The 15,203-nt window shown below is 46.2% G+C and overlaps 1 long non-coding RNA gene across 2 annotated transcripts; it reads left to right on the top strand.

Moving 5' to 3' along the window:
• Window positions 1-2,428: 2,428 nt before the first annotated feature.
• Window positions 2,429-10,597, top strand: LOC128928378 (uncharacterized). Of its 2 annotated transcripts, XR_008473279.2 has the most exons (5): window positions 2,429-2,790; window positions 3,235-3,701; window positions 6,081-6,754; window positions 6,851-6,977; window positions 9,128-10,597. It is a non-coding gene; the product is annotated as an uncharacterized LOC128928378 (long non-coding RNA). The 2 variants fall into 2 exon arrangements; XR_008473278.2 differs by having other exon boundaries at window positions 6,851-10,597.
• Window positions 10,598-15,203: the final 4,606 nt, after the last annotated feature.

Raw genomic sequence — 15,203 nt, 5'->3', positions numbered from 1 at the left:
TGCCAGGCTCTGTAGTTGGCTCCGGAGAGAGAAAATTACTCTTGAGAAGCTAATGTTGGGGATAGATAGACATGCTAAGAAATGAGTTCAGTTCCTCCAGGGCATGACTGTACACAGAAAAAGCCCAAATGGAAGGCAGTTCCTGTACAACATTCTGTATTGAGAAAACTTTTCAACTTCATTGTGTATTTATATATTTTAATCATATAAGTAATATAAACTTGTTTTCTAACACTAGTATTAGGAAGATCTCATTAGACAACTATCTATAAAAATATTGAGTATTTACATAAATGTATTATATATACTTATGTATTGTTTAATATGAGAAATTGCACTGTATTCTCAGTGCTTTCGCTAGTATAGATTTTGGTTAGAAATCTTCCTGTGACTAGCCTGACCACATTGCAATTGCTCTCCTTAACAGCTGGTGCGCACTGAATTCTGCCAAATGTCAGGTACATTGCACCCACCCCTTCCAATGCTCGTACAAGTGGGTGGAGCAGGCATCATTATCTGCATTTCACAGACTAGGCAGAGGTGGCTTTTAGAGAAGGTGAGTGACTGCCTGGAGCCAGCAGCCCACCGGCAGTGGCAGGCAATCCAATCTGCCTCTGCCTAACTGAAAGCAGTGTGCTCTTCTGCCCTTCTCTAAACCATACAGCCCTCATTGTTGGCGTGCTTTTAACTCTGTGTCTGGCATGCATTTATTGAAATCTCTGTGGCCACTGGAAAAGAAAGCGAGAAAGAGGGAAGTAATTAGGGTGCAGTTACTGCCAAGGCAACCCTTGTAATCCAACATTCTTGCTGCAGCCAGAGTGCTCCCTCTAAATGCCAATCGGGCCGTGTCTGTCCTCTGCTCCGAACTTCTCCGGTGCTCCTATCGGTTTGCGGCACACCAGCCCATTCTTATTTATCCAGCCCCGGGTAGTTGAGGTCTCACCTGGAGCCACCCCAGCCATGCAGGGCTCTTTTCGTCTTTTTTCTCTCTCTCCCACCCCCAGCCCTTGCTCACACTTCCTTTTGCTTGGAATACTCCCAGACACCCTCCCATCTTCTCAGCCATCCATTTAACTCTGCCCCTGGCTCTCAGCACCCTGTGGCCCCCTTTAGAAAGCCTGTCCCTCCTGCACCAACTCTCCTTACATAACCTCACATATGCACCCGCATCCCCCTTCATGAAGGCTGTTATCAGGTTGTAATTTACAGATAGATGCAATCAGATTCTCTGACAACGTCTCCTCCAGTTCTAGAAAGACAGAAGACAGGGACTCTGCAGGTGTTGCTTACCTTATTCCAGGCCTTAGCACTGTTTGGACAAAGGGTAGCACTGAAAAATAATTGCGGAAGGAATGAATCCTTCAGATCTCAATCTTTCCTCTCACTCCCACTGGGTGAGGACCCCCTGTTTTACTCTCACAGGATGCTGAACTTCTCCTCTCTAGTCCAGTGGTGATTATTTGCTTGTGTGTCTCCTTTCCCGAGGGTCCCATGGAGGCAGGGCCTGTGTTTCCTCTCCTCACCATTTGAACTTAGCACAGTGCCTGCAGAAAGTATACCCTCAATAAATGTTTGCTGATGGAATGACTTGGGACCGACTGATTTAAAAGGGAGTCAATGAGAAGTCAGAGTGTAAATGTTACAAAAAGTGGCTCACTGTCTAGTAATTCAAACAGTATAAATTAATCATCTAGTAATAATATCAGCAATTTCTAAGCTGAATAAAACATGATGGCTACAAACAATGCCTAATGAGTCTGCTTCCTGTGATGGAACAAGCTCTCTGAGCATGAAGGGAAATCACCTCTGTTCTAGGCAAAGGCTGGTTTTCCGGGAGAAGTTTCAGGCCCTGGAGTTCCTTACAGAACCCTTCCCGGCCCCGGGAGGCGCCTCTGCAATGCGTGCACTGGGTGGGAAGTTTTTGTAAAATTGGCAAAAGGGATTTTAAATCACAATTACTTGAGGCCTCGGACTTTCCTTTTTTTATCTCGTCAGGGGGATTAGAGTAGCCGAGGGCATCCTGGGGCTCTGGCTAAGCGGGGGTGTAGTTGGGGACATCTTTAGTGGGACATATTTATGTGATTGAGAGACAATTCTTTATATAGTTAAGTCATTGCTTTTTTTTGTCATTGGTTATCATTAGTTTATTATGAAAGAGAGAGATGGGAATTATTTACAGGATGAAAGATTTCAGAACTTCAGCGGAATGGGCAGCTTCATGTTGATGCCATTTCAATAGTGACTTATTACAGTCTATGTACTTTCCAAGAATGTCACCATCTCTAAGTAGGAAATAATCCTTGTCATCTAGAGTATCCAGGCACTTTGGCGCCTCCACATTCTGGGAGAAGAACTTTATCTCCAACTTTCACGCTTTCCTTTTGAACGCCACCCAACAGTAGCTGCTGTTGCTTGCAATATTTTCCTTGAGACTGTTCTGGAAGCATAATGCCTCTTTGGTTGCAATTTCAGCAGTTCCTCCTTTCAACCAATATTTGGTCAAAGAGTGGAAGAAATTTTCTAAATGCTTGTCCTGCCATGACTCCCTCCACCTCAGACTCAAACTCTGCTCTGGCACACAAGCCGCAAGGAGAGACCTGCGGTCCGGCCCTGGCAACACCTGAAAATGCCGCCCAACGCGCGTAGTTAAGTCATTTCGCATCGTCCCATTATCAGAATGGCTTCTGGGAAAACCCCTGCCTTCCACTGTGACAACTCACCTGGTATTGTGACACACGTGATGGCCAGTATCAACAAGGATTCTTCCGAATCACACGCTGGGGGCTGTAGGTAAGGGGTTGGTGGTGTTGGTTTCTCTATTATCCCTGTACTTCCGGATTTCATCTGAAAATGTTTGGAGCTGTAGGTAAGGGGGTGGTGGTGGTGGTTTCTCTATTATCCCTGTACTTCCTGATTTCATCTGAAAATGTTTGGAGCTGTAGGTAAGGGGGTGGTGGTGGTGGTTTCTCTATTATCCCTGTACTTCCTGATTTCATCTGAAAATGTTTGGAGCTGTAGGTATGGGGTTGGTGGTGGTGGTTTCTCTATTATCCCTGTACTTTCCGATTTCATCTGAAAATGTTTGGAGCTGTAGGTATGGGGGTGGTGGTAGTGGTTTCTCTATTAACCCTGTACTTCCCGATTTCATCGGAAAACGACCTTTTGATCATCACAGCCCCAGTCCATACAACAGAAGTGTCAGCCTCTGACTCCCTGCCTTACCATTTCTTTCAGGTTTTGTCTGAAATGCCTGGAGGGACTTCTCCTGTGGATGACAGGGGCACACACGCTTTGCTTGTGGCATTAGCACAATCTCCATGGCAGAGCCATCTCGCCGGCAACTTCCCTGTCACTCACCCCTCCCTTCTTCCTGTCCTTTCTGATATGACTTGTGGAATCTGACTCTTGGAACCCATAGGCCAAAAGGCTTGCTGCTCTCTCGTCGAGATTCAAAACAAACCTTCAGAATTGTGCCCTAAGAGACATTATAGTAATAAGAGGAAGACAACAGTCAGAAGGAGGCAGAGCGAGAAGAAAGAAGGAAGAATATTAAGACAGGGTTTAAGAAGATTGAGGGAAGTGATGATGGCAGTGGACGGACCTGAGCTCTGCCTTTGCTAGCTATGCATGCGTGGATTCCGGTCACAACAGGACAGCAATGGGAACCCTTATCCAGAGCTGGTTTCATGTCAGGTGCCAAGGTAAGGACATCGCACGCATCATCTCTCACCTGGATCACGGCGGCCGTTTCCTAACTGGTTTCCTCATCTCTACCCTTACCCTCCTAAGTGTATTCTCAGCCCAGCAGCCAGAGAGATCCTATTAAAGTGTGTGTCATGCCATGCCACTCCTCTGCTCAGAACCCTCCAGTCTCCTACTCTCTGACCTCCTTTCCCTCTACTCTGCTCCACCCTCAGTTGGCTCCAGCCACACTCACTTTCCTCAAACATTCCGGATTGCTCCTCCCTCAGGGCCTCTGCACAGACTGTTCCCTCTGTCTGGAAGGCTGTCCCTCTGGTGTCTATCACTTGCATGTCCATAGAGTCACCTTCTCACTCAGGTTCTTGGTCACTCCATCTAAAATGAAAGCATGGCCTGGTGCAGTGGCTCACGCCTGTAATCCCAGAACTTTTGGGAGGCTGAGATGGACGGATCACCTGAGGTCAGGAGTTCAAGACTAGCCTGGCCAACATGGCGAAACCCTGTCTCTATTAAAAGTACAAAAATTAGCTGGGCATAGTGGTGGGCGCCTATAATCCCAGCTACTCTGGAGGCTGAGGCAGGAGAATTGCTTGAATCTGGAAGGCAGAGGTTGCAGTGACCTGAGTCGCTCCACTGCACTCCAGCCTGGGTGACAGAGTGAGACTCTGTCTCAAAAATAAATAAATTAAATTAAATTTAAATTTAAAATTAAATGAAAGCCCTCCCCAATGTTGCCTAGATCTTTCCCTTCTAACATGATATATAATTTTATATAATTAAATATATACATGATACATATTTATTTTTGTTGTCTATCCTTTTCCACTGGAACGTAAGCTCTAGGGAAAGGCTTTGTTTGCTCACTGCTGTATCCCTTGTTCAAGGATAGTGCCTGGTACATGGTAACAGTATACTAAATATTTGTTCAACAAATGACCTCACGAGGTAGGTGCTATTATTATTATTTTGAGACGGAGTCTTGCTCTGTCGCCAGGCTGGAGTGCAGTAGCACGATCTTAGCTCACTGCAACCTCCGCCTCCCCAGTCCAAGCGATTCTCCTACCTCAGCCTCCAGAATAGCTAGGATTACAGGTGCCTGCCACCATGCCTGGCTGTTTTTTTGTACTTTTAGTAGAGACAGGTTTTCGCCACGTTGGGTAGGCTGGTCTTGAACTCCTGACCTCAGGTGATCCACTGCCTCGGCTTCCCAAAGTGCTGAGATGACAGGCTTGAGCTACCATGCCCAGCTGGTGCTGTTATTAAGCACATTCTATAGATGATAAAAATTGGGCTTACAGGTGTAAGGTAACTTGCCCAAGATCAAATGGTTAAGTGAAAGAGCAAACGTTGAACCCCGCCGCCGCCGTTTTTAAAGTCTGTGCTCATACGCACCTCACTGTCACGTGGTCTTCCTCTTGCTACAAGCAGCTGAGCTTAGTATAAGGAAATAGCATTTCTCACATCAGTCTTTCTTTATGGTTAACCAGACCACTGGATCCTCAGGTGGCCTTCCTGGGTTGCAGGCTGAGTGTTTGTTGACAGAAAGGGACAAAGAACAAAGTCATAAGGCATGTGCTGTGAGGAAGTGACAGAACAACTTTACATCCATTTGGTTAAGAATAGGAATACGAACTTATGAGGTCAACCTTACCAGGGGTTTCTGGTGTGGGAAGGGGCTGCCTCAGTGCAGGATCACCCATACGCAAGCCTGAGCACTGGCAGAGAGGGACACCAAGAGAATCAGAATAGCATTACCTGGGTGATAGCTGGCTATCTGATATTTTCAAAAACAGAAAAGGTCTCACTGTAGGAAAAAGCAGAACTTCGCTGGGCTTCCTTACAGGCCTGTGTGTGATGGCGTTTTTACCCACACTCAATTACACATGAAGCACCAGTGACGTTTCAGTGTGCAGAGTCCCTGAAGGTCTTAATCTGGTTCTGCTGATCATGATTGATGAGGCAGTGAACTCGCTTCATCTATCATATACTTTCAAATATGTGTGTATGTGTGTGTGTGGGGGGTCCCATTACATAATGAGAGGTAAATAGGCAAGAACAGTTTCTACGTAAATCCTTGAGAAATAGCAGTGGTGTTTGGGGAAGGCTGGCCTAATCCAGGTGCTAACATTGGGGTTTGTGGTCTGAAGAGCTCCTATTCCTCCTTCGGCACCTTCTCTGCTGTCACCTTTGTGAAGTCTTCTTTGCCCAGCTCCCTGCTTTTGCGTCCCCTAGCAATTACCCACTCCTCTTCTCTGCCACAGGCATTGACCACATTGCACCATGCTCCCCTGAATTCACTTCTGCTTCCCTGTGAGGCTTAGCGCTCCCGGAAACATGTCTCTTGTTCATTATCTCATCTCATTCATCTTTGTATCTAGCATAGTCCCTGGGAACTACTGGAGGCTCCAAGATTATGCCGAAGACAATTAAAACCAGACTGGAGGCTAGGGGAGTCTCTAAGAAAAAGATGTCCTTTGGTGACTCCGCTTCGCAGACGTGTCAGCTGTCTAACAGCAGCCCCCAGGCAGGACAGACAAGCGTGACTGCTCTAGAGCTCCTCATTTCTCTGCACAGCCTTCCTGCTAGGCTGCTCAGTGACTCACAGCAGAAAGAGAAGGAATCGCTGCTAAACTGTCCCCTAACACCTCCTTCGCCATGCCCCGAAAAACCAAAAATGACAAAAAAAACAACTGGCTGAGTTGTTACTTTGGGCTTCCGGGCCCATCACTCTCTGCATTTCAGTTCCTTATTCTGTAGAAATCGTGAGTTGAAATGGGAGACCTAAGTTCCCTTCAGGTTCTAAACTTTCTGAGTCTTCGATCCTACTGGGAGCTATGGTCAGCTCAGCCCCCTGCCCTCCTCCCACTCTGCAGAGTAGATCAGGCCTGGTTCCCCAGGAACAAGACCTGCACCCACCCAGCCCCGGGGCTGCCCTTCTGTAGCGTGTCTCTCTTCGTTGTCTGCCTCTGTGCTCTCCTGCTGTACCCTTCATTCTGTGGATCAAGCCTGCTCTCCATGGCCATTTTAATAAGATTTTATCTCTGTAAAAATGGTAAGTGATAAATTTAGAACATTACATATGCCATGATGCTATTTATGTGTTTTATTTTAAACTTCATATGCCGGCCTTTTGTCTGCTTGCTCTCAGATCTATTCCAGACCATCCTCTATCTGGGCTTTGTATCCTTGGGAACTACATTTTCCAGGCTCATTTCCAGACCGGCTAAAGAGAGCCAGGGATGGACACTGGAGAATGCGAGAAGGGAAGAAGCCAGGTTATGTCTCCCTTGCTCTCTGCTTCACATGTTGTCTGACAGGTCTTGTCCATGTCTCCACCTGCTGCCAGATAGCCCCCTCGTCCACTGCTCCAGACTGAGCTGGAGGTGCTGCCGTGTTCCCAGATCCTTCCAGGTGACCCAAACTCCTGAGCTCTGGTAACTCTTCTTCCTCCCCCTACCTCCCCAGCCCCATGGTTGATAGCGGCTTCCTGCTGCTCTCTGGCCACTGAACTCCCCCACCATCTGCGTTAAATTCCCTCTGTTTGCAATGACATATCCGGCATGGCTCTGCCTCCTAATTGCACTCTGACTAAAACACTCTGGAGTTTGTGTCTGGGAAAGGAATGGGACTGGGTTGGTGTGGAGTTTTGAAGGGGGACCATGGCTTTTTTAAAAGTAGCTTTATTGTGGCATAATTTATATATAAAAGACTGTAGCTTTTATATGTGTTTGAACTTTTTTTACAATGAACTTGTATTCACGTTGCTTATATAATACTAAAAAATAACTAGTTAAAAATATGAACAGCAGGAGTGGGTAATACATCGAGTGCTTTAGCCTAAGCTGTAAGCCGTGTAGAGATGCTGACATTCACAAATGTTACCATTTACTGGGTTCCAGGCACTGTGCTAGGCCTTGAAGGGCCATCAGTGAACAACGTGCATGGGCATGATCCCTCCCTGTATTATCTGTACTAATTCAATTCACAATTTATGTCAACCGTCATTCATTATGAAGAAGTAAAGAAGGCAACACAAGGCCTAGCCTAGTCAGTGTAGGCTTCCCTGAGACCATGACTCTCACCAGCTAACACCCAAAGGATGGTAAAAACAACTTAGTTACTGAAGGGACGTACATAGGCAGCAGGGGACAGTCAAGCTGAGCTGCCGCTGATTGCTGCCCTGATTCCTGTGCTCAGGGAGGCTGTTCTAAGAAGAGACAGTTCTTTAGAAGGTGTTTTTCATCGGAACCTGGTGGGGGTGTGGGGGTCACCAGTCCATTGGAAATGTGTGTAGATTCTGGGAGGAGTCTGTCAGGGCTGTCACCATGTCTCCCAGGGTGCTGGACCCACTGTCTGCACCCCAGGTGGCTCTCACCTGAGAGGAGGAAGCCAGTGCCATGCATCTTGCAGTGCTTCACAAGAATGTTTGGAGGTGGCTCGAATGCTCAGGACACTCTGGAATCAACAGTGATGGCAACGGTGCTGCTGTCCATCTCCCCTCATCCTTCATTAGGAACAGCTGACGTTTTCCCCAGTCTTTAGTAGAGTAGCATGTAACGTCCAACACAAGTCCTCAGTTCCTCTTCCATCTGGATGTCCAGCCATAAGTTCTCCTTGGAAAGAAATGCTGAAACTTGTGCTTAAAAGGTACCCAGTGAAGCAGGTTTCATTCTTCCAGGGCTTGTGTTTTTCCTCTTTTTTGCATAATCCAATTTAAACGTTCTTTGCTTGAGTCTTGGTTTTTCAGATTCATAGACATTTTGGCTATGGCTGTCATCCCCTTATTTTTTTTTTTTTTTTAATTTTTTTTTTTGAGATGGAGTTTCGCTCTTGTTACCCAGGCTGGAGTGCAATGGCGCAATCTCGGCTCACCGCAACCTCCGCCTCCTGGGTTCAGGCAATTCTCCTGTCTCAGCCTCCCGAGTAGCTGGGATTACAGGCACGCACCACCGTGCCCAGCTAATTTTTTGTATTTTTAGTAGAGACGGGGTTTCACCATGTTGACCAGGATGGTCTCGATCTCTTGACCTCATGATCCACCCGCCTCAGCCTCCCAAAGTGCTTGGATTACAGGCTTGAGCCACCGTGCCCGGCCCCCTTATTTTAATAAGTCACCAATCTCCTTATTCTATTGTAAGCCACCAATTTTTTTTCATGAGATCAGGTTACTCGTAAAGTAACCCATTAATTGCAATTGTAGTATAATTACAGCATGTCCAGGTGTTTCCAGACCATATAAAATCAGGGTACATTTCCCTTTGATGTCCAAATTACAAAGGTAACAACATGCTCCTAGCTTGACCTCAGTGTCCTGCAGCTATTTCTGGGCTTCTCCAATGGGCTGTGCCATTCATGCTTATACACACCAGCTGCCATAGCCACATAGCTCTACCTGGTCCTTTCTCTCCTGCTCTGGTTCCTCCAGGTTTTCAGGGCCACTTGGAAATCCTCCGTGCTGTCACAGCCTCCGTGGAAGCAGTGCTGATTAAGCCAAACACACAGTCCGGCCCAGTTCTGCCTGGTGGGGTCAGGGGAAACCAGTCCACCGGAAGTGGGTGTAGGTTCTGGGAGGAGTCTGTCAGGAACGTCACCATGCCTCCCCCAGTGCTGGACCCACTGTCTGTACCCCAGGTGACTTTCACCGAAGAAGAGGAAGCCAGTGCCATGCATCTTGCCGTGGCCTGCCAGCCCGGCCGGTCCTTGGGTTGTCGGAGCAGAGTGGGGTTTTATGCACAAGCAGGGAAAATGGCCTCTCTCCTCAGCTCTAAACTAAACTTTGTCACCTGGAAGCTGAGGCAATGATGCTTGGAACTGAGAACCATAAAGGCGTTTTTGTGGGCAGTTTCCCTACTTTCTGGCTCTTATGCATCTAACCACTGGGGTCTAAAACCAAATCCAAAGACCTAGGAAGGAAGAGAATCCATACCATCCTTCCAACCTCCTCCTCCTGGTTCTTAGCTGTCTCAGCAACCCTTCTTTCTACTCCCCAAGTCACAGAGCAAAACTTCCCAACCATATCAACAGAGGCAAACAGATACTCTTGTGTCTATGGGAGTGTAGGTGTGCTGATGGGTGTCTACACTAACAGTCTACACTTCATTTCGACCAGTCCAAGTGTGTTTTATATGCTACTTGGTAGTGTTAATTCACTCTAATAACTGAAATATCTGGTTTTAAGTAGATTCTAAGAGAAATGCTCCACGTTACAATGTCTTTCCCCCAAAAGACAGAACCTATATACACATTGATGTCGTGTAATTTACAGGAGCTGCACGTGTGAGAACCTGTTTGTTGTGGGAAGAAGCAAGAGCTCCTCCCCACTTCCTGTGCAGGGCTGGGGTACCTAGCTGCAGTTTAAGAGCAAGGCCTGAGATCTAGCTACGTTCTTGCCCATGTGAGGCCCGGTTTTGCCTGAAAATAGAACTTCTGCAGAAAGTTCCCTTATCCCTCTTGCAGGACAGGTGACAGGGTTGTGGCTCACCTCTTCAGTGTCCCACTGCTCAAACCCCTGGGGGGAGCATGCAGACAGCAGGTTGTGGGGAGCTTTTCTGGGCTCTGACCTCTTGGCAGTGTCTAGGGTTGAGTGTTTGCAGCTCCCGAAGCCCCAGGAGGCGTGTGCTACAGTGCGCTCTTTTGGTTTTGACGTCTGCAGGCAGCTTGCGTTAATCAGCTCATTTAGACCCTCCGCCTGGTCACAAAGATGAGGACTTTTTTTTTTTTTTTTTTGAGATGGATTTTTGCTCTTGTTACCCAGGCTGGAGTGCAATGGTGCGATCTCGGCTCACCGCAACCTCCACTTCCTGGGTTCAGGCAATTCTCCTGCCTCAGCCTCCTGAGTAGCTGGGATTACAGGCACGTGCCACCATGCCCAGCTAATTTTTGTATTTTTAGTAGAGACGGGGTTTCACCATGTTGACCAGGATGGTCTCGATCTCTTGACCTCGTGATCCACCCGCCTTGGCCTACCAAAGTGCTGGGATTATAGGCGTGAGCCACTGCACCCAGCCCGGGCTTTCTTATCCCCAGTTCTTGCCCTAGTGTACCAGAAAGAATTGGATAACACTTGAGCTTGGAAGATGGGTGCAAGGTTTTATTGAGTGGTGGAGGTTGCTCTCAGCAAGGTAGATGGGGAGCCAGAAGGGGGATGGAGTGGGAAGGCAGTCTTCCCCTGGAGTCGGGCTGTCCAGCGGCTGGACTCTCCTCTGACTGCCCTTGTCCGAATTTTCTGCATCATCCAGCCTCAGTGGCCTGCTGGGCATCTGCTGGGGCCTGTTCGTGTGCTCTTCTGATCCTCGGCTCCTCTCCACATCCAACTGCTTGTGTCCATGTCCACTAGGGTCTCAGAGCTTTTATGGGCACAGGATGGGGGGTGTGGTGGGCCAGAGTGGTCTTGAAAAATGCAACATTTGGGCATAAAAACAGGAGTGCCTGTTCTCACTTAGGTCCCTGGGCATAAACCTGAGGGTGGAGCCCTCTCCAGGAACCCCGCCCTTCTCTCCCCAGTACTTCCTTGCTCACCTCCCATATCACGTCTACTGTTCCCTGGTGAAAATAGTAATACTGAGAATGAGCTGGGGTGGAACATTGATGTCTCAAAACATTTATCATTCTTTCACTTAACAATGAAGATGTCACTTCCTGTTAGAGAGTTTGGGGAATAAAAATACTTCTTAAAAAATAAAAAATACTCTTTGGAAATTTACAGTTAAGAAACCCACAGTTCTTTAGTGAATACTTAATTCCAGGTGCTATTTAATTTATACTCAACGTGGAGCCTCCCAGTCAATCCTCACATAAAGTAGAAGCTACTATAACTTCATTTTACAAATGAGGAAACAGCGTAGACAGGTTAAGCGACTCGCTCAAGGACCCAGCAGAGTCAAGATTCAGGCCTGGCTATCCAGATTCCCGAACCTTTGCTCTCATCTGATACACTGCTCCGCTCACCTCCTTTAACTGAAAACCCTGACTGTCACCAGACAGTTCATCAGATTCCCCTCAGTGTGTATTTAAACACAGCACAAGCTGTAAGTTGGTGTAAAAGCGGTTTCTTCATTGACTGGCAAGAATTCTAAGGGTAATCTCATCAAATTATAATGTTCCAGCTTTACGAGTAGAAATTGGGGTTAAAAAGCTTTAAATCCTTAAAAAGTAATAGAGCGTCTAAAAAAAACCTACCACTGGTTATATTTACATCTACTTGTGTTATGATATGGAAACTTAAATTTATAAGTAACTGCCAACTTGTCTTCCAAAGTGGCTGTACCATTTCGCATTCTCACAAGCAATGAATGAGAATTCTTGTTGCTCCTCATCCGTGGCAGCATTTGAGGTGCTCATGTTCTGGATTTTGGCCATTCCTAAAGGTGCGTGTAGTGGTACCTCATTGTTTTAATTGGCGTTTTCCTGATGACGTATGATGTGAAGCATCTTTTCATATGCGTATTTACTACCTGCATATCTTCTTTGATGATGTGTCTTGTCAAGATCTTTTGCCCACTTTTCAAATGAGTTGTTTTCTTATTGTTGAGTTTGAATAGTTTGAATATAGAAATAGAGAAGGTTTGTTTACTAATCAAGATGTATAAGCATTTTAACAGCCAGTTGATAGTAAATATGTTACTTTTTCCAAATTGGTTACATAGAAGTCTATTTCTAAAACAATAATAATAGTGAGAGATTGTATTCTTGTAGGGAATTTTTTTCTAAGAAGCATGGCAAAACTCTTGATGATTCTATAATAGGCTCAAAGGTTTAGGTTTGTTAGATGTTGATGATGTTGATGGGCTGCTAGATGTCAGATCATGAGTCGTGATCATCATCATGACTCATGGTGTGAGAGAACACAGCCTAGTGGGTAAGAGCATGGATGCGGCCGGGTGCGGTGGCTCAAGCCTGTAATCCCAGCACTTTGGGAGGCCGAGGCAGGTGGATCACGAGGTCAAGAGATCGAGACCATCCTGGTCAACATGGTGAAACCCTGTCTCTACTAAAAATACAAAAAAAATTAGCTGGGCATGGCGGTGCGTGCCTGTAATCCCAGATACTCAGGAGGCTGAGGCAGGAGAACTGCCTGAACCCAGGAGGCGGAGGTTTCGGTGAGCCGAGATCGCACCATTGCACTCCAGCCTGGGTAACAAGAGCGAAACTCCGTCTCAAAACAAAACGAAAAAAAGAGCATGTATGCTGGAGTTCATGTCCCAGTGTTCCCACTTAGTGTTTGTGCGACATTGGGCAAATTACTCAACCTGTCTGGCCTCAGTTTCCTAATCTGAAAAATGGGGAGGACAATATTACCTGCCATTGTGGATTGAATGTTTGTGTCCCCTGAAATGCATATGCTGGAGCCCTAACCCCCATGTAGCTGTATTTGGATATGGCGGCTCTAAGGATGTAGTGAAGGCTGGATGAATGGTAAAGATGGAGCCCTGAGCCCGTAAATTAGTATCCTTATGAGGAGAGACACCGGAGAGCTCACTCACTCTAAGGAGCACAGAGGAAGGCCAGGGGAGCACACACTGAGAATGCGGCTGTCTGCCCCCTGTGAAGGGAGCCCTCACCCGACACCAGCTCCGCTGATACCTTGGTCTTGAAATTCCAGTCTCTGGAACTGTGGGAAAATAAATGTTTGTTGTTTAAGCCACCGAGTCCATGGTGTTTTGTTATGGCAGCCCGAGCTGACTAAGCTACCTTCCTTGTAGAGCTGTTGAAGGATGAAATAATTTGATACACATGAAGAGCTTTGCACAGTGCCTGGCACATGGGAAGCACTATATAAAGGTTTGCTGGAATTGCTGACCTCAGAGCTGTGGCTCTGGGGTTTGAGAACCGGTGATGTGCACAAGCGTGACATACGTAATTGTAAATGGATACACGGAGTTTGGAAAAACATATTTGAATGACTAATTTTAAATTAATTAAGTGGGGAGACATTTTCATTCTAAAGTCAACCCAGTCGGATGAGAGTAAACACGCCAATTGAGGTTACGCCCAAGATCTCATGCCTTCCTCCCTTCCTCCGCTTCTCAGTCCCCTCTTCCCCAGATATAAACTCCAACCAACAGCAAGCAGGTTGTAATGAGCCTCTGGGGAAAGAGAAGACAGAACAGGAAATGTCTGCATAGATAGAGGAAGCCTGTACAACACAGATGATGGTTGTAATTTTAGGAGTTCAGATATAAGTGGCATCAAGTTGAACCCTAATTTTAAAATAGTAGAGGCTGGAATGCTTCAATGCTAGTCTCCATATGATTATTATTTTTCCTTTTATTGTATTCAATGTGAACACATTTGTATCCTTAAGTGTGTGGGTAACTATCATAAAGTCAAGTTAGGATGGAAGAATTATTTTCTATGAAGGCTCGGGGAACCATGGACAAAGAAACAACTGCTTTAGATAAATACTAAACTATACTTTCAGTTCCAAAGTATCACCGTAAAGTGGGAAAAGGAAAAAAGCCTGGACAAGCAGGAAGAAAGAGGGAGCAACGTTAAGAAATAGGAAACGAGGGCAGAAAAGAAATAGAAAAAGAAGAGAAAGGAGGGAATAGAAGCAAGGGAATAAAAAGAGCATTATGAAATTTGGTTCTATGGGTTTTGAGGAGTTTTTGTCAAGGTCATTTGTAAAGTTCCTTCAGGAGAAAAGAATCACAATTTTCTTCACCCTTTTAAAATGTAGATGAACTCACTGGTCAGCGTTTATACAGCTTCCACTGTCCACACCCTGGGAAGAACAATTTTTGGCCTGTGTGACAGATACCATGGGTCTCCAGGTTTGGAGATGTGGCACTCGGTCTAATTTTAGCAGTAAGATTTAGACTGGTGAATGACTGTCCCACTTCCTCCTTCCTCCAGTACATAGATGGGGAAGACCTTCCCCGAGCTGGAGGATTCCCCCTGGCTCACCTTCTTGCTGCCCTGGGATTGAGACTCTACAAGCTGCTGTCTCCACGGGGCTTGAGTCCTGGTAGAAGCCAACTGAGAGACAGTGGCATTTAGGACTATGCATGTGGGGCATATGACAGACACAGGGAATGACTGAGAGAGACATCTTCAGCTCCCTTCCTGTCTTGTTCATGCTGCCCCCCAGCAAGAATATACCTTCCAGGTTTTCACAGTTTTGGAGTAGAGAATCAAATTTTCAAATTAGTTCAATCAGTATTTATTAAGCATGTACTCTGTGACAGTGAATGTGGGTACAGACAGGCATTGGAGAAAACGTCAGACTCCCTGCTTCCTTGAGTCTGCAGTCAGGAAGGCAATAAATATCCCTTATTTGGACAATTGTATACTCCTCCAATATATGACCAAATATGGGCACATCTTCCAATAAACAGACTGACCCCTGTCCCCTTTGGGTAAATAAAGAAAGAAATCTTTGATGACCAGGAAATAAATAGTCTGAAAGGCAACTGTTGCATGTTCTCATTTGTAAAAACACTTCTAAGAGGTTGGGTGTGGTGGCACATGCCTGTAATGCCAGCACTTTGGGAAGCTGAGGC

Source organism: Callithrix jacchus, chromosome 11, assembly GCF_049354715.1.
Source record: "Callithrix jacchus isolate 240 chromosome 11, calJac240_pri, whole genome shotgun sequence".
In the NCBI taxonomy this organism is placed as follows: Eukaryota; Metazoa; Chordata; class Mammalia; order Primates; family Cebidae; genus Callithrix; species Callithrix jacchus.
Note: the sequence above shows the minus strand (reverse complement) of the source record. Positions and strands in the feature narration are given on the sequence as shown.